Below are 26,301 nucleotides of genomic sequence, written 5' to 3' on the forward strand. Positions count from 1 at the left end.
CCTGCCTGCATTCATCCATCAATTGTTCTAAATTTTTCATTACCCAACGAGCTGAGGTGGAGTCTTAGCCACTGGTACCATCAGGGAGGTGTGTAAAGCACTTTAGGCTAGACAGCCAATCAGCTGCCAGCTTCCATCTGTCAATTAAATACAGCAACCAATCAGAAAGCTGCCCATTGATCAGCAGGCCCTTTATGACATCACAGACAGACCCTCAGAACTATCTGTGCATGTCTAATTGCTGGTTGTCAGTTGGGCGGGTGGGTGGAAGAGGGAGGGGATGTCTGTCTCGTTTCTCCTGAAAATTGCAGTTTTTCTGCGTTTACGGGAAAAGTTGAGGTCCGACGCGCAAAAGTGGGGTATCGTAGAAATCACCTTTTAAAGTCGCACATTTCCGGCCCCCCAAAAATGGGCATTTCAAATGAGAAATGAGTCCAATGAACAAAATAGGGTGAATAAGTATTTATTTCAGGGGTGATTTAGCAGGTTATTGGGGAAGTAAGTCCTGATATTTTTGGAGGTTGCAGGGGCCACTACACCATTTAAAATAGGCAGGTTTTAGCATATGCAGTTAGGCCCTGTAGGATGATTTTAGCTAAAAAGTGCCCCAAACACTCAAATGGGCTTGTATCTGGGAAGGGAAAAAATGGGAAACATGACTTAGACACCAAATGATACACTGTTTGCCATGTTTCCAAATTTTTATGCACAGCGGTTACAGCATGAAGCGAATGCATGTGAATATACAAAGGTGCATTGCATTAAACAAGTCCAATGAGCGTCCCAAAATGGCCGGCCTGCCTGCTTTCATCCATCAATTGTTCTAAATTTTTCATTTCCCAACGAGCTGAGGTGGAGTCTTAGCCAGTGGTACCATCAGGGAGGTGTGTAAAGCACTTTAGGCTAGACAGCCAATCAGCTGCCAGCTTCTATCTGTCAATCAAATACAGCAGCCAATCAGAAAGCTGCCCCTTAATCAGCAGGCCCTTTATGACATCACAGAAAGACCCTCAGAACTATCTGTGCATGTCTAATGGCTGGCTGTCAGTTGGGCGGGTGGGTGGCAGAGGGAGGGGATGTCTGTCTCGTTTCTCCTGAAAATTGTGTTTTTTCTGCGTTTACGGGAAAAGTTGAGGTCCGACGCGCAAAAGTGGGGTATCGTAGAAATCACCTTTTAAAGACGCACATTTCTGCCCCCCCAAAAATGGGCATTTCAAATGAGAAATGAGTCCAATGAACAAAATAGGGTGAATAAGTATGTATTTCAGGGGTGAGTTAGCAGGTTATTGGGGAAGTAAGTCCTGATATTTTTGGAGGTTGCAGGGGCCACTACACCATTCAAAATAGGCAGGGTTTAGCATATGCAGTTAGGCCCCGTAGGTTGATTTTAGCTAAAAAGTGCCCCAAACACTCAAACGGGCTTGTATCTGGGAAGGGAAAAAATGGGAAACATGACTTAGACAGCAAATGATACACTGTTTGCCATGTTTCCAAATTTTTATGCACAGTGGTTACAGCATGAAGCGAATGCATGTGAATATACAAAGGTGCATTGCATTAAACAAGTCCAATGAGCGTCCCAAAATGGCCGGCCTGCCTGCTTTCATCCATCAATTGTTCTAAATTTTTCATTACCCAATGAGCTGAGGTGGAGTCTTAGCCAGTGGTACCATCAGGGAGGTGTGTAAAGCACTTTAGGCTAGACAGCCAATCAGCTGCCAGCTTCCATCTGTCAATCAAATACAGCAGCCAATCAGAAAGCTGCCCATTGATCAGAAGGCCCTTTATGACATCACAGACAGACCCTCAGAACTATCTGTGCATGTCTAATGGCGGGCTGTCAGTTGGGCGGGTGGGTGGCAGAGGGAGGGGATGTCTGTCTCGTTTCTCCTGAAAATTGCGCTTTTTCTGCGTTTACGGGAAAAGTCGAGGTCCGACGCGCAAAAGTGGGGTATCGTAGAAATCACCTTTTAAAGACGCACATTTCTGGCCCCCCAAAAATGGGCATTTCAAATGAGAAATGAGTCCAATGAACAAAATAGGGTGAATAAGTATGTATTTCAGGGGTGAGTTAGCAGGTTATTGGGGAAGTAAGTCCTGATATTTTTGGAGGTTGCAGGGGCCACTACACCATTCAAAATAGGCAGGGTTTAGCATATGCAGTTAGGCCCCGTAGGTTGATTTTAGCTAAAAAGTGCCACAAACACTCAAACGGGCTTGTATCTGGGAAGGGAAAATATGGGAAACATGACTTAGACAGCAAATGATACACTGTTTGCCATGTTTCCAAATTTTTATGCACAGTGGTTACAGCATGAAGCGAATGCATGTGAATATACAAAGGTGCATTGCATTAAACAAGTCCAATGAGCGTCCCAAAATGGCCGGCCTGCCTGCTTTCATCCATCAATTGTTCTAAATTTTTCATTACCCAATGAGCTGAGGTGGAGTCTTAGCCAGTGGTACCATCAGGGAGGTGTGTAAAGCACTTTAGGCTAGACAGCCAATCAGCTGCCAGCTTCCATCTGTCAATCAAATACAGCAGCCAATCAGAAAGCTGCCCATTGATCAGAAGGCCCTTTATGACATCACAGACAGCCCCTTCAGAACTATCTGTGCATGTCTAATGGCTGGCTGTCCGTTGGGCGGGTGGGTGGCAGAGGGCGGGGATGTCTGTCTCGTTTCTCCCTAAAATTGTGGTTTTTCTGCGTTTACGGGAAAAGTTGAGGTCCGACGCGCAAAAGTGGGGTATCGTAGAAATCACCTTTTAAAGAGGCACATTTCTGGTCCCCAAAAAATGGGCATTTCAAATGAGAAATGAGTCCAATGAACAAAATAGGATGAATAAGTATGTATTTCAGGGGTGAGTTAGCAGGTTATTGGTGAAGTAAGTCCTGATATTTTTGGAGGTTGCAGGGGCCACTACACCATTCAAAATAGGCAGGCTTTAGCATATGCAGTTATGCCCCGTAGGATGATTTTAGCTAAAAAGTGCCCCAAACACTCAAACGGGCTTGTATCTGGGAAGGGAAAATATGGGAAACATGACTTAGACAGCAAATGATACACTGTATGCCATGTTTCCAAATTTTTATGCACAGTGGTTACAGCATGAAGCGAATGCATGTGAATATACCAAAGGTGCATTGCATTAAACAAGTCCAATGAGCGTCCCAAAATGGCCGGCCTGCCTGCTTTCATCCATCAATTGTTCTAAATTTTTCATTACCCAATGAGCTGAGGTGGAGTCTTAGCCAGTGGTACCATCAGGGAGGTGTGTAAAGCACTTTAGGCTAGACAGCCAATCAGCTGCCAGCTTCCATCTGTCAATCAAATACAGCAGCCAATCAGAAAGCTGCCCATTGATCAGCAGGCCCTTTATGACATCACAAACAGACCCTCAGAACTATCTGTGCATGTCTAATGGCTGGCTGTCAGTTGGGTGGGTGGGTGGCAGAGGGAGGGGATGTCTGTCTCGTTTCTCCTGAAAATTGCGCTTTTTCTGCGTTTACGGGAAAAGTTGAGGTCCGACGCGCAAAAGTGGGGTATCGTAGAAATCACCTTTTAAAGACGCACATTTCTGGCCCCCCAAAAATGGGCATTTCAAATGAGAAATGAGTCCAATGAACAAAATAGGATGAATAAGTATGTATTTCAGGGGTGAGTTAGCAGGTTATTGGTGAAGTAAGTCCTGATATTTTTGGAGGTTGCAGGGGCCACTACACCATTCAAAATAGGCAGGCTTTAGCATATGCAGTTATGCCCCGTAGGATGATTTTAGCTAAAAAGTGCCCCAAACACTCAAACGGGCTTGTATCTGGGAAGGGAAAATATGGGAAACATGACTTAGACAGCAAATGATACTCTGTTTGCCATGTTTCCAAATTTTTATGCACAGTGGTTACAGCATGAAGCGAATGCATTTGAATATACAAAGGTGCATTGCATTAAACAAGTCCACTGAGTGTCCCAAAATTGACGGCCTGCCTGCATTCATCCATCAATTGTTCTAAATTTTTCATTACCCAATGAACTGAGGTGGAGTCTTAGCCACTGGTACCATCAGGGAGGTGTGTAAAGCACTTTAGGCTAGACAGCCAATCAGCTGCCAGCTTCCATCTGTCAATCAAATACAGCAACCAATCAGAAAGCTGCCCATTGATCAGCAGGCCCTTTATGACATCACAGACAGACCCTCAGAACTATCTGTGCATGTCTAATTGCTGGCTGTCAGTTGGGCGGGTGGGTGGCAGAGGGAGGGGATGTCTGTCTTGTTTCTCCTGAAAATTGCGCTTTTTCTGCGTTTACGGGAAAAGTTGAGGTCCGACGCGCAAAAGTGGGGTATCGTAGAAATCACCTTTTAAAGACGCACATTTCTGGCCCCCCAAAAATGGGCATTTCAAATGAGAAATGAGTCCAATGAACAAAATAGGGTGAATAAGTACGTATTTCAGGGGTGATTTAGCAGATTATTGGGGAAGTAAGTCCTGATATTTTTGGAGGTTGCAGGGGCCACTACACCATTCAAAATAGGCAGGCTTTAGCATATGCAGTTAGGCCCCGTAGGATGATTTTAGCTAAAAAGTGCCCCAAACACTCAAACGGGCTTGTATCTGGGAAGGGAAAATATGGGAAACATGACTTAGACAGCAAATGATACACTGTTTGCCATGTTTCCAAATTTTTATGCACAGTGGTTACAGCATGAAGCGAATGCATGTGAATATACAAAGGTGCATTGCATTAAACAAGTCCACTGAGTGTCCCAAAATTGCCGGCCTGCCTGCATTCATCCATCAATTGTTCTAAATTTTTCATTACCCAATGAGCTGAGGTGGAGTCTTAGCCACTGGTACCATCAGGGAGGTGTGTAAAGCACTTTAGGCTAGACAGCCAATCAGCTGCCAGCTTCCATCTGTCAATCAAATACAGCAACCAATCAGAAAGCTGCCCATTGATCAGCAGGCCCTTTATGACATCACAGACAGACCCTCAGAACTATCTGTGCATGTCTAATTGCTGGCTGTCAGTTGGGCGGGTGGGTGGCAGAGGGAGGGGATGTCTGTCTTGTTTCTCCTGAAAATTGCAGTTTTTCTGCGTTTACGGGAAAAGTTGAGGTCCGACGCGCAAAAGTGGGGTATCGTAGAAATCACCTTTTAAAGTCGCACATTTCCGGCCCCCCAAAAATGGGCATTTCAAATGAGAAATGAGTCCAATGAAGAAAATAGGGTGAATAAGTATGTATTTCAGGGGTGATTTTGCAGATTATTGGTGAAGTAAGTCCTGATATTTTTGGAGGTTGCAGGGGCCACTACACCATTTAAAATAGGCAGGTTTTAGCATATGCAGTTAGGCCCTGTAGGATGATTTTAGCTAAAAAGTGCCCCAAACACTCAAATGGGCTTGTATCTGGGAAGGGAAAAAATGGGAAACATGACTTAGACACCAAATGATACACTGTTTGCCATGTTTCCAAATTTTTATGCACAGCGGTTACAGCATGAAGCGAATGCATGTGAATATACAAAGGTGCATTGCATTAAACAAGTCCAAAGAGCGTCCCAAAATGGACGGCCTGCCTGCTTTCATCCATCAATTGTTCTAAATTTTTCATTTCCCAACGAGCTGAGGTGGAGTCTTAGCCACTGGTACCATCAGGGAGGTGTGTAAAGCACTTTAGGCTAGACTGCCAATCAGCTGCCAGCTTCTATCTGTCAATCAAATACAGCAGCCAATCAGAAAGCTGCCCCTTAATCAGCAGGCCCTTTATGACATCACAGAAAGACCCTCAGAACTATCTGTGCATGTCTAATGGCTGGCTGTCAGTTGGGCGGGTGGGTGGCAGAGGGAGGGGATGTCTGTCTCGTTTCTCCTGAAAATTGCGTTTTTTCTGCGTTTACGGGAAAAGTTGAGGTCCGACGCGCAAAAGTGGGGTATCGTAGAAATCACCTTTTAAAGAAGCACATTTCTGGCCCCCCAAAAATGGGCATTTCAAATGAGAAATGAGTCCAATGAACAAAATAGGGTGAATAAGTATGTATTTCAGGGGTGAGTTAGCAGGTTATTGGGGAAGTAAGTCCTGATATTTTTGGAGGTTGCAGGGGCCACTACACCATTCAAAATAGGCAGGGTTTAGCATATGCAGTTAGGCCCCGTAGGTTGATTTTAGCTAAAAAGTGCCACAAACACTCAAACGGGCTTGTATCTGGGAAGGGAAAATATGGGAAACATGACTTAGACAGCAAATGATAGACTGTTTGCCATGTTTCCAAATTTTTATGCACAGTGGTTACAGCATGAAGCGAATGCATGTGAATATACAAAGGTGCATTGCATTAAACAAGTCCAATGAGCGTCCCAAAATGGCCGGCCTGCCTGCTTTCATCCATCAATTGTTCTAAATTTTTAATTTCCCAACGAGCTGAGGTGGAGTCTTAGCCAGTGGTACCATCAGGGAGGTGTGTAAAGCACTTTAGGCTAGACTGCCAATCAGCTGCCAGCTTCTATCTGTCAATCAAATACAGCAGCCAATCAGAAAGCTGCCCCTTAATCAGCAGGCCCTTTATGACATCACAGACAGACCCTCAGAACTATCTGTGCATGTCTAATTGCTGGCTGTCAGTTGGGCGGGTGGGTGGCAGAGGGAGGGGATGTCTGTCTCGTTTCTCCTGAAAATTGGGCTTTTTCTGCGTTTACGGGAAAAGTTGAGGTCCGACGCGCAAAAGTGGGGTATCGTAGAAATCACCTTTTAAAGACGCACATTTCTGGCCCCCCAAAAATGGGCATTTCAAATGAGAAATGAGTCCAATGAACAAAATAGGGTGAATAAGTATGTATTTCAGGGGTGATTTAGCAGATTATTGGGGAAGTAAGTCCTGATATTTTTGGAGGTTGCAGGGGCCACTACACCATTCAAAATAGGCAGGCTTTAGCATATGCAGTTAGGCCCCGTAGGATGATTTTAGCTAAAAAGTGCCCCAAACACTCAAACGGGCTTGTATCTGGGAAGGGAAAATATGGGAAACATGACTTAGACAGCAAATGATACACTGTTTGCAATGTTTCCAAATTTTTATGCACAGTGGTTACAGCATGAAGTGAATGCATGTGAATATACAAAGGTGCATTGCATTAAACAAGTCCACTGAGTGTCCCAAAATTGCCGGCCTGCCTGCATTCATCCATCAATTGTTCTAAATTTTTCATTACCCAATGAGCTGAGGTGGAGTCTTAGCCACTGGTACCATCAGGGAGGTGTGTAAAGCACTTTAGGCTAGACAGCCAATCAGCTGCCAGCTTCCATCTGTCAATCAAATACAGCAACCAATCAGAAAGCTGCCCATTGATCAGCAGGCCCTTTATGACATCACAGACAGACCCTCAGAACTATCTGTGCATGTCTAATTGCTGGCTGTCAGTTGGGCGGGTGGGTGGCAGAGGGAGGGGATGTCTGTCTCGTTTCTCCTGAAAATTGCAGTTTTTCTGCGTTTACGGGAAAAGTTGAGGTCCGACGCGCAAAAGTGGGGTATCGTAGAAATCACCTTTTAAAGTCGCACATTTCCGGCCCCCCAAAAATGGGCATTTCAAATGAGAAATGAGTCCAATGAACAAAATAGGGTGAATAAGTATGTATTTCAGGGGTGATTTAGCAGATTATTGGGGAAGTAAGTCCTGATATTTTTGGAGGTTGCAGGGGCCACTACACCATTTAAAATAGGCAGGTTTTAGCATATGCAGTTAGGCCCTGTAGGATGATTTTAGCTAAAAAGTGCCCCAAACACTCAAATGGGCTTGTATCTGGGAAGGGAAAAAATGGGAAACATGACTTAGACACCAAATGATACACTGTTTGCCATGTTTCCAAATTTTTATGCACAGTGGTTACAGCATGAAGCGAATGCATGTGAATATACAAAGGTGCATTGCATTAAACAAGTCCAATGAGCGTCCCAAAATGGCCGGCCTGCCTGCTTTCATCCATCAATTGTTCTAAATTTTTCATTTCCCAACGAGCTGAGGTGGAGTCTTAGCCAGTGGTACCATCAGGGAGGTGTGTAAAGCACTTTAGGCTAGACTGCCAATCAGCTGCCAGCTTCTATCTGTCAATCAAATACAGCAGCCAATCAGAAAGCTGCCCCTTAATCAGCAGGCCCTTTATGACATCACAGAAAGACCCTCAGAACTATCTGTGCATGTCTAATGGCTGGCTGTCAGTTGGGCGGGTGGGTGGCAGAGGGAGGGGATGTCTGTCTCGTTTCTCCTGAAAATTGCGTTTTTTCTGCGTTTACGGGAAAAGTTGAGGTCCGATGCGCAAAAGTGGGGTATCGTAGAAATCACCTTTTAAAGACGCACATTTCTGGCCCCCCAAAAATGGGCATTTCAAATGAGAAATGAGTCCAATGAACAACATAGGGTTAATAAGTATGTATTTCAGGGGTGAGTTAGCAGGTTATTGGGGAAGTAAGTCCTGATATTTTTGAAGGTTGCAGGGGCCACTACACCATTCAAAATAGGCAGGCTTTAGCATATGCAGTTAGGCCCCGTAGGATGATTTTAGCTAAAAAGTGCCCCAAACACTCAAACGGGCTTGTATCTGGGAAGGCAAAATATGAGAAACATGACTTAGACAGCAAATGATACACTGTTTGTCATGTTTCCAAATTTTTATGCACAGTGGTTACAGCATGAAGCGAATGCATGTGAATATACAAAGGTGCATTGCATTAAACAAGTCCACTGAGTGTCCCAAAATGGCTGGCCTGCCTGCTTTCATCCATCAATTGTTCTAAATTTTTCATTACCCAATGAGCTGAGGTGGAGTCTTAGCCAGTGGTACCATCAGGGAGGTGTGTAAAGCACTTTAGGCTAGACAGCCAATCAGCTGCCAGCTTCCATCTGTCAATCAAATACAGCAACCAATCAGAAAGCTGCCCATTGATCAGCAGGCCCTTTATGACATCACAGACAGACCCTCAGAACTATCTGTGCATGTCTAATTGCTGGCTGTCAGTTGGGCGGGTGGGTGGCAGAGGGAGGGGATGTCTGTCTCGTTTCTCCTGAAAATTGCGCTTTTTCTGAGTTTACGGGAAAAGTTGAGGTCCGACGCGCAAAAGTGGGATATCGTAGAAATCACTTTTTAAAGACGCACATTTCTGGCCCCCCAAAAATGGGCATTTCAAATGAGAAATGAGTCCAATGAACAAAATAGGGTGAATAAGTATGTATTTCAGGGGTGATTTAGCAGATTATTGGGGAAGTAAGTCCTGATATTTTTGGAGGTTGCAGGGGCCACTACACCATTCAAAATAGGCAGGCTTTAGCATATGCAGTTAGGCCCCGTAGGATGATTTTAGCTAAAAAGTGCCCCAAACACTCAAACGGGCTTGTATCTGGGAAGGGAAAATATGGGAAACATGACTTAGACAGCAAATGATACACTGTTTGCCATGTTTCCAAATTTTTATGCACAGTGGTTACAGCATGAAGTGAATGCATGTGAATATACAAAGGTGCATTGCATTAAACAAGTCCACTGAGTGTCCCAAAATTGCCGGCCTGCCTGCATTCATCCATTAATTGTTCTAAATTTTTCATTACCCAATGAGCTGAGGTGGAGTCTTAGCCAGTGGTACCATCAGGGAGGTGTGTAAAGCACTTTAGGCTAGACAGCCAATCAGCTGCCAGCTTCCATCTGTCAATCAAATACAGCAACCAATCAGAAAGCTGCCCATTGATCAGCAGGCCCTTTATGACATCACAGACAGACCCTCAGAGCTATCTGTGCATGTCTAATTGCTGGCTGTCAGTTGGGCGGGTGGGTGGCATAGGGGGGGGGGGATGTCTGTCTCGTTTCTCCTGAAAATTGCAGTTTTTCTGCGTTTACGGGAAAAGTTGAGGTCCGACACGCAAAAGTGGGGTATCGTAGAAATCACCTTTTAAAGTCGCACATTTCCGGCGCCCCAAAAATGGGCATTTCAAATGAGAAATGAGTCGAATGAACAAAATAGGGTGAATAAGTATGTATTTCAGGGGTGATTTAGCAGATTATTGGGGAAGTAAGTCCTGATATTTTTGGAGGTTGCAGGGGCCACTACACCATTTAAAATAGGCAGGTTTTAGCATATGCAGTTAGGCCCTGTAGGATGATTTTAGCTAAAAAGTGCCCCAAACACTCAAATGGGCTTGTATCTGGGAAGGGAAAAAATGGGAAACATGACTTAGACACCAAATGATACACTGTTTGCCATGTTTCCAAATTTTTATGCACAGCGGTTACAGCATGAAGCGAATGCATGTGAATATACAAAGGTGCATTGCATTAAACAAGTCCAATGAGCGTCCCAAAATGGCCGGCCTGCCTGCTTTCATCCATCAATTGTTCTAAATTTTTCATTACCCAATGAGCTGAGGTGGAGTCTTAGCCAGTGGTACCATCAGGGAGGTGTGTAAAGCACTTTAGGCTAGACAGCCAATCAGCTGCCAGCTTCCATCTGTCAATCAAATACAGCAGCCAATCAGAAAGCTGCCCATTGATCAGCAGGCCCTTTATGACATCACAAACAGACCCTCAGAACTATCTGTGCATGTCTAATGGCTGGCTGTCAGTTGGGTGGGTGGGTGGCAGAGGGAGGGGATGTCTGTCTCGTTTCTCCTGAAAATTGCGCTTTTTCTGCGTTTACGGGAAAAGTTGAGGTCCGACGCGCAAAAATGGGGTATCGTAGAAATCACCATTTAAAGACGCACATTTCTGGCCCCCCAAAAATGTGCATTTCAAATGAGAAATGAGTCCAATGAACAAAATAGTGTGAATAAGTATGTATTTCAGGGGTGAGTTAGCAGGTTATTGGGGAAGTAAGTCCTGATATTTTTGGAGGTTGCAGGGGCCACTACACCATTAAAAATAGGCAGGCTTTAGCATATGCAGTTAGGCCCCGTAGGTTGATTTTAGCTAAAAAGTGCCCCAAACACTCAAACGGGCTTGTATCTGGGAAGGGAAAATATGAGAAACATGACTTAGACAGCAAATGATACACTGTTTGCCATGTTTCCAAATTTTTATGCACAGTGGTTACAGCATGAAGCGAATGCATGTGAATATACAAAGGTGCATTGCATTAAACAAGTCCAATGAGCGTCCCAAAATGGCCGGCCTGCCTGCTTTCATCCATCAATTGTTCTAAATTGTTCATTACCCAATGAGCTGAGGTGGAGTCTTAGCCAGTGGTACCATCAGGGAGGTGTGTAAAGCACTTTAGGCTAGACAGCCAATCAGCTGCCAGCTTCCATCTGTCAATCAAATACAGCAGCCAATCAGAAAGCTGCCCAGTGATCAGCAGGCCCTTTATGACATCACAAACAGACCCTCAGAACTATCTGTGCATGTCTAATGGCTGGCTGTCAGTTGGGTGGGTGGGTGGCAGAGGGAGGGGATGTCTGTCTCGTTTCTCCTGAAAATTGCGCTTTTTCTGCGTTTACGGGAAAAGTTGAGGTCCGACGCGCAAAAGTGGGGTATCGTAGAAATCACCTTTTAAAGACGCACATTTCTGGCCCCCCAAAAATGGGCATTTCAAATGAGAAATGAGTCCAATGAACAAAATAGGGTTAATAAGTATGTATTTCAGGGGTGAGTTAGCAGGTTATTGGGGAAGTAAGTCCTGATATTTTTGGAGGTTGCAGGGGCCACTACACCATTCAAAATAGGCAGGCTTTAGCATATGCAGTTAGGCCCCGTAGGATGATTTTAGCTAAAAAGTGCCCCAAACACTCAAACGGGCTTGTATCTGGGAAGGGAAAATATGAGAAACATGACTTAGACAGCAAATGATACACTGTTTGCCATGTTTCCAAATTTTTATGCACAGTGGTTACAGCATGAAGCGAATGCATGTGAATATACAAAGGTGCATTGCATTAAACAAGTCCACTGAGTGTCCCAAAATGGCTGGCCTGCCTGCTTTCATCCATCAATTGTTCTAAATTTTTCATTACCCAATGAGCTGAGGTGGAGTCTTAGCCAGTGGTACCATCAGGGAGGTGTGTAAAGCACTTTAGGCTAGACAGCCAATCAGCTGCCAGCTTCCATCTGTCAATCAAATACAGCAACAAATCAGAAAGCTGCCCATTGATCAGCAGGCCCTTTATGACATCACAGACAGACCCTCAAAACTATCTGTGCATGTCTAATGGCTGGCTGTCAGTTGGGCGGGTGGGTGGCAGAGGGAGGGGATGTCTGTCTCGTTTCTCCTGAAAATTGCAGTTTTTCTGCGTTTACGGGAAAAGTTGAGGTCTGACGCGCAAAAGTGGGGTATCGTAGAAATCACCTTTTAAAGTCGCACATTTCCAGCCCCCCAAAAATGGGCATTTCAAATGAGAAATGAGTCCAATGAACAAAATAGAGTGAATAAGTATGTATTTCAGGGGTGAGTTAGCAGGTTATTGGGGAAGTAAGTCCTGATATTTTTGGAGGTTGCAGGGGCCACTACACCATTAAAAATAGGCAGGCTTTAGCATATGCAGTTAGGCCCCGTAGGTTGATTTTAGCTAAAAAGTGCCCCAAACACTCAAACGGGCTTGTATCTGGGAAGGGAAAATATGAGAAACATGACTTAGACAGCAAATGATACACTGTTTGCCATGTTTCCAAATTTTTATGCACAGTGGTTACAGCATGAAGCGAATGCATGTGAATATACAAAGGTGCATTGCATTAAACAAGTCCAATGAGCGTCCCAAAATGGCCGGCCTGCCTGCTTTCATCCATCAATTGTTCTAAATTGTTCATTACCCAATGAGCTGAGGTGGAGTCTTAGCCAGTGGTACCATCAGGGAGGTGTGTAAAGCACTTTAGGCTAGACAGCCAATCAGCTGCCAGCTTCCATCTGTCAATCAAATACAGCAGCCAATCAGAAAGCTGCCCAGTGATCAGCAGGCCCTTTATGACATCACAAACAGACCCTCAGAACTATCTGTGCATGTCTAATGGCTGGCTGTCAGTTGGGTGGGTGGGTGGCAGAGGGAGGGGATGTCTGTCTCGTTTCTCCTGAAAATTGCGCTTTTTCTGCGTTTACGGGAAAAGTTGAGGTCCGACGCGCAAAAGTGGGGTATCGTAGAAATCACCTTTTAAAGACGCACATTTCTGGCCCCCCAAAAATGGGCATTTCAAATGAGAAATGAGTCCAATGAACAAAATAGGGTTAATAAGTATGTATTTCAGGGGTGAGTTAGCAGGTTATTGGGGAAGTAAGTCCTGATATTTTTGGAGGTTGCAGGGGCCACTACACCATTCAAAATAGGCAGGCTTTAGCATATGCAGTTAGGCCCCGTAGGATGATTTTAGCTAAAAAGTGCCCCAAACACTCAAACGGGCTTGTATCTGGGAAGGGAAAATATGAGAAACATGACTTAGACAGCAAATGATACACTGTTTGCCATGTTTCCAAATTTTTATGCACAGTGGTTACAGCATGAAGCGAATGCATGTGAATATACAAAGGTGCATTGCATTAAACAAGTCCACTGAGTGTCCCAAAATGGCTGGCCTGCCTGCTTTCATCCATCAATTGTTCTAAATTTTTCATTACCCAATGAGCTGAGGTGGAGTCTTAGCCAGTGGTACCATCAGGGAGGTGTGTAAAGCACTTTAGGCTAGACAGCCAATCAGCTGCCAGCTTCCATCTGTCAATCAAATACAGCAACAAATCAGAAAGCTGCCCATTGATCAGCAGGCCCTTTATGACATCACAGACAGACCCTCAAAACTATCTGTGCATGTCTAATGGCTGGCTGTCAGTTGGGCGGGTGGGTGGCAGAGGGAGGGGATGTCTGTCTCGTTTCTCCTGAAAATTGCAGTTTTTCTGCGTTTACGGGAAAAGTTGAGGTCTGACGCGCAAAAGTGGGGTATCGTAGAAATCACCTTTTAAAGTCGCACATTTCCAGCCCCCCAAAAATGGGCATTTCAAATGAGAAATGAGTCCAATGAACAAAATAGAGTGAATAAGTATGTATTTCAGGGGTGAGTTAGCAGGTTATTGGGGAAGTAAGTCCTGATATTTTTGGAGGTTGCAGGGGCCACTACACCATTTAAAATTGGCAGGTTTTAGCATATGCAGTTAGGCCCTGTAGGATGATTTTAGCTAAAAAGTGCCCCAAACACTCAAATGGGCTTGTATCTGGGAAAGGAAAAAATGGGAAACATGACTTAGACACCAAATGATACACTGTTTGCCATGTTTCCAAATTTTTATGCACAGCGGTTACAGCATGAAGCGAATGCATGTGAATATACAAAGGTGCATTTCATTAAACAAGTCCAATGAGCATCCCAAAATGGCCGGCCTGCCTGCTTTCATCCATCAATTGTTCTAAATTTTTCATTTCCTAACGAGCTGAGGTGGAGTCTTAGCCAGTGGTACCATCAGGGAGGTGTGTAAAGCACTTTAGGCTAGACAGCCAATCAGCTGCCAGCTTCCATTCTTCAATCAAATACAGCAGCCAATCAGAAAGCTGCCCATTGATCAGTAGGCCCTTTATGACATCACAGACAGACCCTCAGAACTATCTGTGCATGTCTAATGGCGGGCTGTCAGTTTGGCGGGTGGGTGGCAGAGGGAGGGGATGTCTGTCTCGTTTCTCCTGGAAATTGCGGTTTTTCTGCGTTTACGGGAAAAGTTGAGGTCCGACGCGCAAAAGTGGGGTATCGTAGAAATCACCTTTTAAAGACGCACATTTCTGCCCCCCCAAAAATGGGCATTTCAAATGAGAAATGAGTCCAATGAACAAAATAGGGTGAATAAGTATGTATTTCAGGGGTGAGTTAGCAGGTTATTGGGGAAGTATGTCCTGATATTTTTGGAGGTTGCAGGGGCCACTACACCATTCAAAATAGGCAGGCTTTAGCATATGCAGTTAGGCCCCGTAGGATGATTTTAGCTAAAAAGTGCCCCAAACACTCAAACGGGCTTGTATCTGGGAAGGGAAAATATGGGAAACATGACTTAGACAGCAAATGATACACTGTTTGCCATGTTTCCAAATTTTTATGCACAGTGGTTACAGCATGAAGCGAATGCATGTGAATATACAAAGGTGCATTGCATTAAACAAGTCCACTGAGTGTCCCAAAATGGCCTACCTGCCTGCTTTCATCCATCAATTGTTCTAAATTTTTCATTACCCAATGAGCTGAGGTGGAGTCTTAGCCAGTGGTACCATCAGGGAGGTGTGTAAAGCACTTTAGGCTAGACAGCCAATCAGCTGCCAGCTTCCATCTGTCAATCAAATACAGCAGCCAATCAGAAAGCTGCCCATTGATTAGCAGGCCCTTTATGACATCACAGAAAGACCCTCAGAACTACCTGTGCATGTCTAATGGCTGGCTGTCAGTTGGGCGGGTGGGTGGCAGAGGGAGGGGATGTCTGTCTCGTTTCTCCCTAAAATTGCGTTTTTTCTGCGTTTACGGGAAAAGTTGAGGTCCAACGCGCAAAAGTGGGGTATCGTAGAAATCACCTTTTAAAGACGCACATTTCTGCCCCCCCAAAAATGGGCATTTCAAATGAGAAATGAGTCCAATGAACAAAATAGGGTGAATACGTATGTATTTTAGGGGTGAGTTAGCAGGTTATTGGGGAAGTAAGTCCTGATATTTTTGGAGGTTGCAGGGGCCACTACACCATTCAAAATAGGCAGGCTTTAGCATATGCAGTTAGGCCCCGTAGGTTGATTTTAGCTAAAAAGTGCCCCAAACACTCAAACGGGCTTGTATCTGGGAAGGGAAAATATGGGAAACATGACTTAGACAGCAAATGATACACTGTTTGTCATGTTTCCAAATTTTTATGCACAGTGGTTACAGCATGAAGCGAATGCATGTGAATATACAAAGGTGCATTTCATTAAACAAGTCCAATGAGCATCCCAAAATGGCCGGCCTGCCTGCTTTCATCCATCAATTGTTCTAAATTTTTCATTTCCCAACGAGCTGTGGTGGAGTCTTAGCCAGTGGTACCATCAGGGAGGTGTGTAAAGCACTTTAGGCTAGACAGCCAATCAGCTGCCAGCTTCCATTCTTCAATCAAATACAGCAGCCAATCAGAAAAATGCCCATTGATCAGTAGGCCCTTTATGACATCACAGACAGACCCTCAGAACTATCTGTGCATGTCTAATGGTGGGCTGTCAGTTGGGCGGGTGGGTGGCAGAGGGAGGGGATGTCTGTCTCGTTTCTCCTGAAAATTGCGCTTTTTCTGCGTTTACGGGAAAAGTTGAGGTCCGACGCGCAAAAGTGGGGTATCGTAGAAATCACATTTTAAAGACGCACATTTCTGCCCCCCCCAAAAATGGGCATTTCAAATGAGAAATGAGTCCAATGAACAAAATAGGGTGAATAAGTATGTATTTCAGGGATGAGTTAGCAGGTTATTGGGGAAGTATGTCCTGATATTTTTGGAGGTTGCAGGGGCCACTACACCATTCAAAATAGGCAGGCTTTAGCATATGCAGTTAGGCCCAGTAGGATGATTTTAGCTAAAAAGTGCCCCAAACACTCAAACGGGCTTGTATCTGGGAAGGGAAAATATGGGAAACATGACTTAGACAGCAAATGATACACTGTTTGTCATGTTTCCAAATTTTTATGCACAGTGGTTACAGCATGAAGCGAATGCATGTGAATATACAAAGGTGCATTGCATTAAACAAGTCCACTGAGTGTCCCAAAATGGCCTATCTGCCTGCTTTCATCCATCAATTGTTCTAAATTTTTCATTACCCAATGAGCTGAGGTGGAGTCTTAGCCAGTGGTACCATCAGGGAGGTGTGTAAAGCACTTTAGGCTAGACAGCCAATCAGCTGCCAGCTTCCATCTGTCTATCAAATACAGCTGCCAATCAGAAAGCTGCCCATTGATCAGCAGGCCCTTTATGACATCACAGAAAGACCCTCAGAACTATCTGTGCATGTCTAATGGCTGGCTGTCAGTTGGGCGGGTGGGTGGCAGAGGGAGGGGATGTCTGTCTCGTTTCTCCCTAAAATTACGTTTTTTCTGCGTTTACGGGAAAAGTTGAGGTCCGACTCGCAAAAGTGGGGTATCGTAGAAATCACCTTTTAAAGACGCACATTTCTGCCCCCCCAAAAATGGGCATTTTAAATGAGAAATGAGTCCAATGAACAAAATAGGGTGAATAAGTATGTATTTCAGGGGTGAGTTAGCAGGTTATTGCGGAAGTAAGTCCTGATATTTTTGGAGGTTGCAGGGGCCACTACACCATTCAAAATAGGCAGGCTTTAGCATATGCAGTTAGGCCCCGTAGGTTGATTTTAGCTAAAAAGTGCCCCAAACACTCAAACGGGCTTGTATCTGGGAAGGGAAAATATGGGAAACATGACTTAGACAGCAAATGATACACTGTATGCCATGTTTCCAAATTTTTATGCACAGTGGTTACAGCATGAAGCGAATGCATGTGAATATACAAAAGGTGCATTGCATTAAACAAGTCCAATGAGCGTCCCAAAATGGCCGGCCTGCCTGCTTTCATCCATCAATTGTTCTAAATTTTTCATTACCCAATGAGCTGAGGTGGAGTCTTAGCCAGTGGTACCATCAGGGAGGTGTGTAAAGCACTTTAGGCTAGACAGCCAATCAGCTGCCAGCTTCCATCTGTCAAGCAAATACAGCAGCCAATCAGAAAGCTGCCCATTGATCAGCAGGCCCTTTATGACATCACAGAAAGACCCTCAGAACTATCTGTGCATGTCTAATGGCTGGCTGTCAGTTGGGCGGGTGGGTGGCAGAGGGAGGGGATGTCTGTCTCGTTTCTCCCTAAAATTGCGGTTTTTCTGCGTTTACGGGAAAAGTTGAGGTCCGACGCGCAAAAGTGGGGTATCGTAGAAATCACCTTTTAAAGACGCACATTTCTGCCCCCCCAAAAATGGGCATTTCAAATGAGAAATGAGTCCAATGAACAAAATAGGGTGAATAAGTATGTATTTCAGGCGTGAGTTAGCAGGTTATTGGGGAAGTAAGTCCTGATATTTTTGGAGCTTGCAGGGGCCACTACACCATTCAAAATAGGCAGGCTTTAGCATATGCAGTTAGGCCCCGTAGGTTGATTTTAGCTAAAAAGTGCCCCAAACACTCAAACGGGCTTGTATCTGGGAAGGGAAAATATGGGAAACATGACTTAGACAGCAAATGATACACTGTATGCCATGTTTCCAAATTTTTATGCACAGTGGTTACAGCATGAAGCGAATGCATGTGAATATACAAAGGTGCATTGCATTAAACAAGTCCACTGAGTGTCCCAAAATTGCCGGCCTGCCTGCTTTCATCCATCAATTGTTCTAAATTTTTCATTACCCAATGAGCTGAGGTGGAGTCTTAGCCACTGGTACCATCAGGGAGGTGTGTAAAGCACTTTAGGCTAGACAGCCAATCAGCTGCCAGCTTCCATCTGTCAATCAAATACAGCAGCCAATCAGAAAGCTGCCCATTGATCAGCAGGCCCTTTATGACATCACAAACAGACCCTCAGAACTATCTGTGCATGTCTAATGGCTGGCTGTCAGTTGGGCGGGTGGGTGGCAGAGGGAGGGGATGTCTGTCTCGTTTCTCCTGAAAATTGCGGTTTTTCTGCGTTTACGGGAAAAGTTGAGGTCCGACGCGCAAAAGTGGGGTATCGTAGAAATCACATTTTAAAGACGCACATTTCTGGCCCCCCAAAAATGGGCATTTCAAATGAGAAATGAGTCCAATGAACAAAATAGGGTGAATAAGTATGTATTTCAGGCGTGAGTTAGCAGGTTATTGGGGAAGTAAGTCCTGATATTTTTGGAGCTTGCAGGGGCCACTACACCATTCAAAATAGGCAGGCTTTAGCATATGCAGTTAGGCCCCGTAGGTTGATTTTAGCTAAAAAGTGCCCCAAACACTCAAACGGGCTTGTATCTGGGAAGGGAAAATATGGGAAACATGACTTAGACAGCAAATGATACACTGTATGCCATGTTTCCAAATTTTTATGCACAGTGGTTACAGCATGAAGCGAATGCATGTGAATATACAAAGGTGCATTGCATTAAACAAGTCCACTGAGTGTCCCAAAATTGCCGGCCTGCCTGCTTTCATCCATCAATTGTTCTAAATTTTTCATTACCCAATGAGCTGAGGTGGAGTCTTAGCCACTGGTACCATCAGGGAGGTGTGTAAAGCACTTTAGGCTAGACAGCCAATCAGCTGCCAGCTTCCATCTGTCAATCAAATACAGCAGCCAATCAGAAAGCTGCCCATTGATCAGCAGGCCCTTTATGCCATCACAAACAGACCCTCAGAACTATCTGTGCATGTCTAATGGCTGGCTGTCAGTTTGGCGGGTGGTGGGCAGACGGAGGGGATGTCTGTCTCGTTTCTCCCTAAAATTGCGGTTTTTCTGCGTTTACGGGAAAAGTTGAGGTCCGACGCGCAAAAGTGGGGTATCGTAGAAATCACCTTTTAAAGACGCACATTTCTGTCCCCCCAAAAATGGGCATTTCAAATGAGAAATGAGTCCAATGAACAAAATAGGGTGAATAAGTATGTATTTCAGGCGTGAGTTAGCGGGTTATTGGGGAAGTAAGTCCTGATATTTTTGGAGCTTGCAGGGGCCACTACACCATTCAAAATAGGCAGGCTTTAGCATATGCAGTTAGGCCCCGTAGGTTGATTTTAGCTAAAAAGTGCCCCAAACACTCAAACGGGCTTGTATCTGGGAAGGGAAAATATGGGAAACATGACTTAGACAGCAAATGATACACTGTATGCCATGTTTCCAAATTTTTATGCACAGTGGTTACAGCATGAAGCGAATGCATGTGAATATACAAAAGGTGCATTGCATTAAACAAGTCCAATGAGCGTCCCAAAATGGCCGGCCTGCCTGCTTTCATCCATCAATTGTTCTAAATTTTTCATTACCCAATGAGCTGAGGTGGAGTCTTAGCCAGTGGTACCATCAGGGAGGTGTGTAAAGCACTTTAGGCTAGACAGCCAATCAGCTGCCAGCTTCCATCTGTCAATCAAATACAGCAGCCAATCAGAAAGCTGCCCATTGATCAGCAGGCCCTTTATGACATCACAGAAAGACCCTCAGAACTATCTGTGCATGTCTAATGGCTGGCTGTCAGTTGGGCGGGTGGGTGGCAGAGGGAGGGGATGTCTGTCTCGTTTCTCCCTAAAATTGTGGTTTTTCTGAGTTTACGGGAAAAGTTAAGGTCCGACGCGCAAAAGTGGGGTATCGTAGAAATCACCTTTTAAAGACGCACATTTCTGTCCCCCCCAAAAATGGGCATTTCAAATGAGAAATGAGTCCAATGAACAAAATATGGTGAATAAGCATGTATTTCAGGCGTGAGTTAGCAGGTTATTGGGGAAGTAAGTCCTGATATTTTTGGAGCTTGCAGGGGCCACTACACCATTCAAAATAGGCAGGCTTTAGCATATGCAGTTAGGCCCCGTAGGTTGATTTTAGCTAAAAAGTGCCCCAAACACTCAAACGGGCTTGTATCTGGGAAGGGAAAATATGGGAAACATGACTTAGACAGCAAATGATACACTGTATGCCATGTTTCCAAATTTTTATGCACAGTGGTTACAGCATGAAGCGAATGCATGTGAATATACAAAAGGTGCATTGCATTAAACAAGTCCAATGAGCGTCCCAAAATGGCCGGCCTGCCTGCTTTCATCCATCAATTGTTCTAAATTTTTCATTACCCAATGAGCTGAGGTGGAGTCTTAGCCAGTGGTACCATCAGGGAGGTGTGTAAAGCACTTTAGGCTAGACAGCCAATCAGCTGCCAGCTTCCATCTGTCAATCAAATACAGCAGCCAATCAGAAAGCTGCCCATTGATCAGCAGGCCCTTTATGACATCACAGAAAGACCCTCAGAACTATCTGTGCATGTCTAATGGCTGGCTGTCAGTTGGGCGGGTGGGTGGCAGAGGGAGGGGATGTCTGTCTCGTTTCTCCCTAAAATTGTGGTTTTTCTGAGTTTACGGGAAAAGTTAAGGTCCGACGCGCAAAAGTGGGGTATCGTAGAAATCACCTTTTAAAGACGCACATTTCTGGCCCCCCCAAAAATGGGCATTTCAAATGAGAAATGAGTCCAATGAACAAAATAGGGTGAATAAGTATGTATTTCAGGGGTGAGTTAGCAGGTTATTGGGGAAGTAAGTTCTGATATTTTTGGAGGTTGCAGGGGTCACTACACCATTCAAAATAGGCAGGCTTTAGCATATGCAGTTAGGCCCCGTAGGTTGATTTTAGCTAAAAAGTGCCCCAAACACTGAAACGGGCTTGTATCTGGGAAGGGAAAATATGGGAAACATGACCTAGACAGCAAATGATACACTGTATGCCATGTTTCCAAATTTTTATGCACAGTGGTTACAGCATGAAGCAAATGCATGTGAATATACAAAGGTGCATTGCATTAAACATGTCCACTGAGTGTCCCAAAATGGCCGGCCTGCCTGCTTTCATCCATCAATTGTTCTAAATTTTTCATTACCCAATGAGCTAAGGTGGAGTCTTAGCCAGTGGTACCATCAGGGAGGTGTGTAAAGCACTTTAGGCTAGACAGCCAATCAGCTGCCAGCTTCCATCTGTCAATCAAATACAGCAGCCAATCAGAAAGCTGCCCATTGATCAGCAGGCCCTTTATGACATCACAGAAAGACCCTCAGAACTATCTGTGCATGTCTAGTGGCTGGCTGTCAGTTGGGTGGGTGGGTGGCAGAGGGAGGGGATGTCTGTCTCGTTTCTCCTGAAAATTGCGCTTTTTCTGCGTTTACGGGAAAAGTTGAGGTCCGACACGCAAAACTGGGGAATTGTAGAAATCACCTTTTAAAGACGCACATTTCTGCCCCCCAAAAAATGGGCATTTCAAATGAGAAATGAGTCCAATGAACAAAATAGGGTGAATAAGTATGTATTTCAGGGGTGAGTTAGCAGGTTATTGGGGAAGTAAGTTCTGATATTTTTGGAGGTTGCAGGGGTCACTACACCATTCAAAATAGGCAGGCTTTAGCATATGCAGTTAGGCCCCGTAGGTTGATTTTAGCTAAAAAGTGCCCCAAACACTGAAACGGGCATGTATCTGGGAAGGGAAAATATGGGAAACATGACCTAGACAGCAAATGATACACTGTATGCCATGTTTCCAAATTTTTATGCACAGTGGTTACAGCATGAAGCGAATGCATGTGAATATACAAAGGTGCATTGCATTAAACAAGTCCAATGAGCGTCCCAAAATGGCCGGCCTGCCTGCTTTCATCCATCAATTGTTCTAAATTTTTCATTACCCAATGAGCTGAGGTGGAGTCTTAGCCAGTGGTACCATCAGGGAGGTGTGTAATGCACTTTAGGCTAGACAGCCAATCAGCTGCCAGCTTCCATCTGTCAATCAAATACAGCAGCCAATCAGAAAGCTTCCCATTGATCAGCAGGCCCTTTATGACATCACAGACAGACCCTCAGAACTATCTGTGCATGTCTAATGGCTGGCTGTCAGTTGGGTGGGTGGGTGGCAGAGGGAGGGGATGTCTGTCTCGTTTCTCCTGAAAATTTCGCTTTTTCTGCGTTTACGGGAAAAGTTGAGGTCCGACACGCAAAAGTGGGGTATCGTAGAAATCACCTTTTAAAGACGCACATTTCTGGCCCCCCAAAAATGTGCATTTCAAATGACAAATGAGTCCAATGAACAAAATAGAATGAATAAGTATGTATTTCAGGGGTGAGTTAGCAGGTTATTGGGGAAGTAAGTCCTGATATTTTTGGAGGTTGCAGGGGCTACTACACCATTCAAAATAGGCAGGCTTTAGCATATGCAGTTAGGCCCCGTAGGATGATTTTAGCTAAAAAGTGCCCCAAACACTCAAACGGGCTTGCATCTGGGAAGGGAAAATATGGGAAACATGACTTAGACACCAAAAGATACACTAAATGCCATGTTTCCAAATTTTTATGCACAGTGGTTACAGCATGAAGCGAATGCATGTGAATATACAAAGGTGCATTGCATTAAACAAGTCCACTGAGTGTCCCAAAATTGCCGGCCTGCCTGCTTTCATCCATCAATTGTTCTAAATTTTTCATTACCCAATGAGCTGAGGTGGAGTCTTAGCCACTGGTACCATCAGGGAGGTGTGTAAAGCACTTTAGGCTAGACAGCCAATCAGCTGCCAGCTTCCATCTGTCAATCAAATACAGCAGCCAATCAGAAAGCTGCCCATTGATCAGCAGGCCCTTTATGACATCACAAACAGACCCTCAGAACTATCTGTGCATGTCTAATGGCTGGCTGTCAGTTGGGCGGGTGGGTGGCAGAGGGAGGCGATGTCTGTCTCGTTTCTCCCTAAAATTGCGGTTTTTCTGAGTTTACGGGAAAAGTTGAGGTCCGACGCGCAAAAGTGGGGTATCGTAGAAATCACCTTTTAAAGACTCACATTTCTGGCCCCCCCAAAAATGGGCATTTCAAATGAGAAATGAGTCCAATGAACAAAATAGGGTGAATAAGTATGTATTTCAGGGGTGAGTTAGCAGGTTATTGGGGAAGTAAGTTCTGATATTTTTGGAGGTTGCAGGGGTCACTACACCATTCAAAATAGGCAGGCTTTAGCATATGCAGTTAGGCCCCGTAGGTTGATTTTAGCTAAAAAGTGCCCCAAACACTGAAACGGGCTTGTATCTGGGAAGGGAAAATATGGGAAACATGACCTAGACAGCAAATGATACACTGTATGCCATGTTTCCAAATTTTTATGCACAGTGGTTACAGCATGAAGCAAATGCATGTGAATATACAAAGGTGCATTGCATTAAACATGTCCACTGAGTGTCCCAAAATGGCCGGCCTGCCTGCTTTCATCCATCAATTGTTCTAAATTTTTCATTACCCAATGAGCTGAGGTGGAGTCTTAGCCAGTGGTACCATCAGGGAGGTGTGTAAAGCACTTTAGGCTAGACAGCCAATCAGCTGCCAGCTTCCATCTGTCAATCAAATACAGCAGCCAATCAGAAAGCTGCCCATTGATCAGCAGGCCCTTTATGACATCACAGAAAGACCCTCAGAACTATCTGTGCATGTCTAGTGGCTGGCTGTCAGTTGGGTGGGTGGGTGGCAGAGGGAGGGGATGTCTGTCTCGTTTCTCCTGAAAATTGCGCTTTTTCTGCGTTTACGGGAAAAGTTGAGGTCCGACGCGCAAAACTGGGGTATTGTAGAAATCACCTTTTAAAGACGCACATTTCTGCCCCCCCAAAAATGGGCATTTCAAATGAGAAATGAGTCCAATGAACAAAATAGGGTGAATAAGTATGTATTTCAGGGGTGAGTTAGCAGGTTATTGGGGAAGTAAGTCCTGATATTTTTGGAGGTTGCAGGGCCACTACACCATTCAAAATAGGCAGGCTTTAGCATATGCAGTTAGGCCCCGTAGGATGATTTTAGCTAAAAAGTGCCCCAAACACTCAAACGGGCTTGTATCTGGGAAGGGAAAATATGGGAAACATGACTTAGACAGCAAATGATACACTGTTTGCCATGTTTACAAATTTTTATGCACAGTGGTTACAGCATGAAGCGAATGCATGTGAATATACAAAGGTGCATTGCATTAAACAAGTCCACTGAGTGTCCCAAAATGGCCGGCCTGCCTGCTTTCATCCATCAATTGTTCTAAATTTTTCATTACCCAATGAGCTGAGGTGGAGTCTTAGCCAGTGGTACCATCAGGGAGGTGTGTAAAGCACTTTAGGCTAGACAGCCAATCAGCTGCCAGCTTCCATCTGTCAATCAAATACAGCAGCCAATCAGAAAGCTGCCCATTGATCAGCAGGCCCTTTATGACATCACAGAAAGACCCTCAGAACTATCTGTGCATGTCTAATGTCTGGCTGTCAGTTGGGCGGGTGGGTGGCAGAGGGAGGGGATGTCTGTCTCGTTTCTCCCTAAAATTGCGGTTTTTCTGAGTTTACGGGAAAAGTTGAGGTCCGACGCGCAAAAGTGGGGTATCGTAGAAATCACCTTTTAAAGACGCACATTTCTGCCCCCCCAAAAATGGGCATTTCAAATGAGAAATGAGTCCAATGAACAAAATAGGGTGAATAAGTATGTATTTCAGGGGTGAGTTAGCAGGTTATTGGGGAAGTAAGTCCTGATATTTTTGGAGGTTGCAGGGCCACTACACCATTCAAAATAGGCAGGCTTTAGCATATGCAGTTAGGCCCCGTAGGATGATTTTAGCTAAAAAGTGCCCCAAACACTCAAACGGGCTTGTATCTGGGAAGGGAAAATATGGGAAACATGACTTAGACAGCAAATGATACACTGTTTGCCATGTTTACAAATTTTTATGCACAGTGGTTACAGCATGAAGCGAATGCATGTGAATATACAAAGGTGCATTGCATTAAACAAGTCCACTGAGTGTCCCAAAATGGCCGGCCTGCCTGCTTTCATCCATCAATTGTTCTAAATTTTTCATTACCCAATGAGCTGAGGTGGAGTCTTAGCCAGTGGTACCATCAGGGAGGTGTGTAAAGCACTTTAGGCTAGACAGCCAATCAGCTGCCAGCTTCCATCTGTCAATCAAATACAGCAGCCAATCAGAAAGCTGCCCATTGATCAGCAGGCCCTTTATGACATCACAGAAAGACCCTCAGAACTATCTGTGCATGTCTAATGGCTGGCTGTCAGTTGGGCGGGTGGGTGGCAGAGGGAGGGGATGTCTGTCTCGTTTCTCCCTAAAATTGCGGTTTTTCTGAGTTTACGGGAAAAGTTGAGGTCCGACGCGCAAAAGTGGGGTATCGTAGAAATCACCTTTTAAAGACGCACATTTCTGGCCCCCCAAAAAATGGGCATTTCAAATGAGAAATGAGTCCAATGAACAAAATAGGGTGAATAAGTATGTATTTCAGGGGTGAGTTAGCAGGTTATTGGGGAAGTAAGTTCTGATATTTTTGGAGGTTGCAGGGGTCACTACACCATTCAAAATAGGCAGGCTTTAGCATATGCAGTTAGGCCCCGTAGGTTGATTTTAGCTAAAAAGTGCCCCAAACACTGAAACGGGCATGTATCTGGGAAGGGAAAATATGGGAAACATGACTTAGACAGCAAATGATACACTGTTTGCCATGTTTACAAATTTTTATGCACAGTGGTTACAGCATGAAGCGAATGCATGTGAATATACAAAGGTGCATTGCATTAAACAAGTCCACTGAGTGTCCCAAAATGGCCGGCCTGCCTGCTTTCATCCATCAA

Source organism: Crinia signifera, chromosome 5 (genome assembly GCF_055691185.1).
Source record: "Crinia signifera chromosome 5, ASM5569118v1, whole genome shotgun sequence".
NCBI classification, from domain to species: Eukaryota; Metazoa; Chordata; class Amphibia; order Anura; family Myobatrachidae; genus Crinia; species Crinia signifera.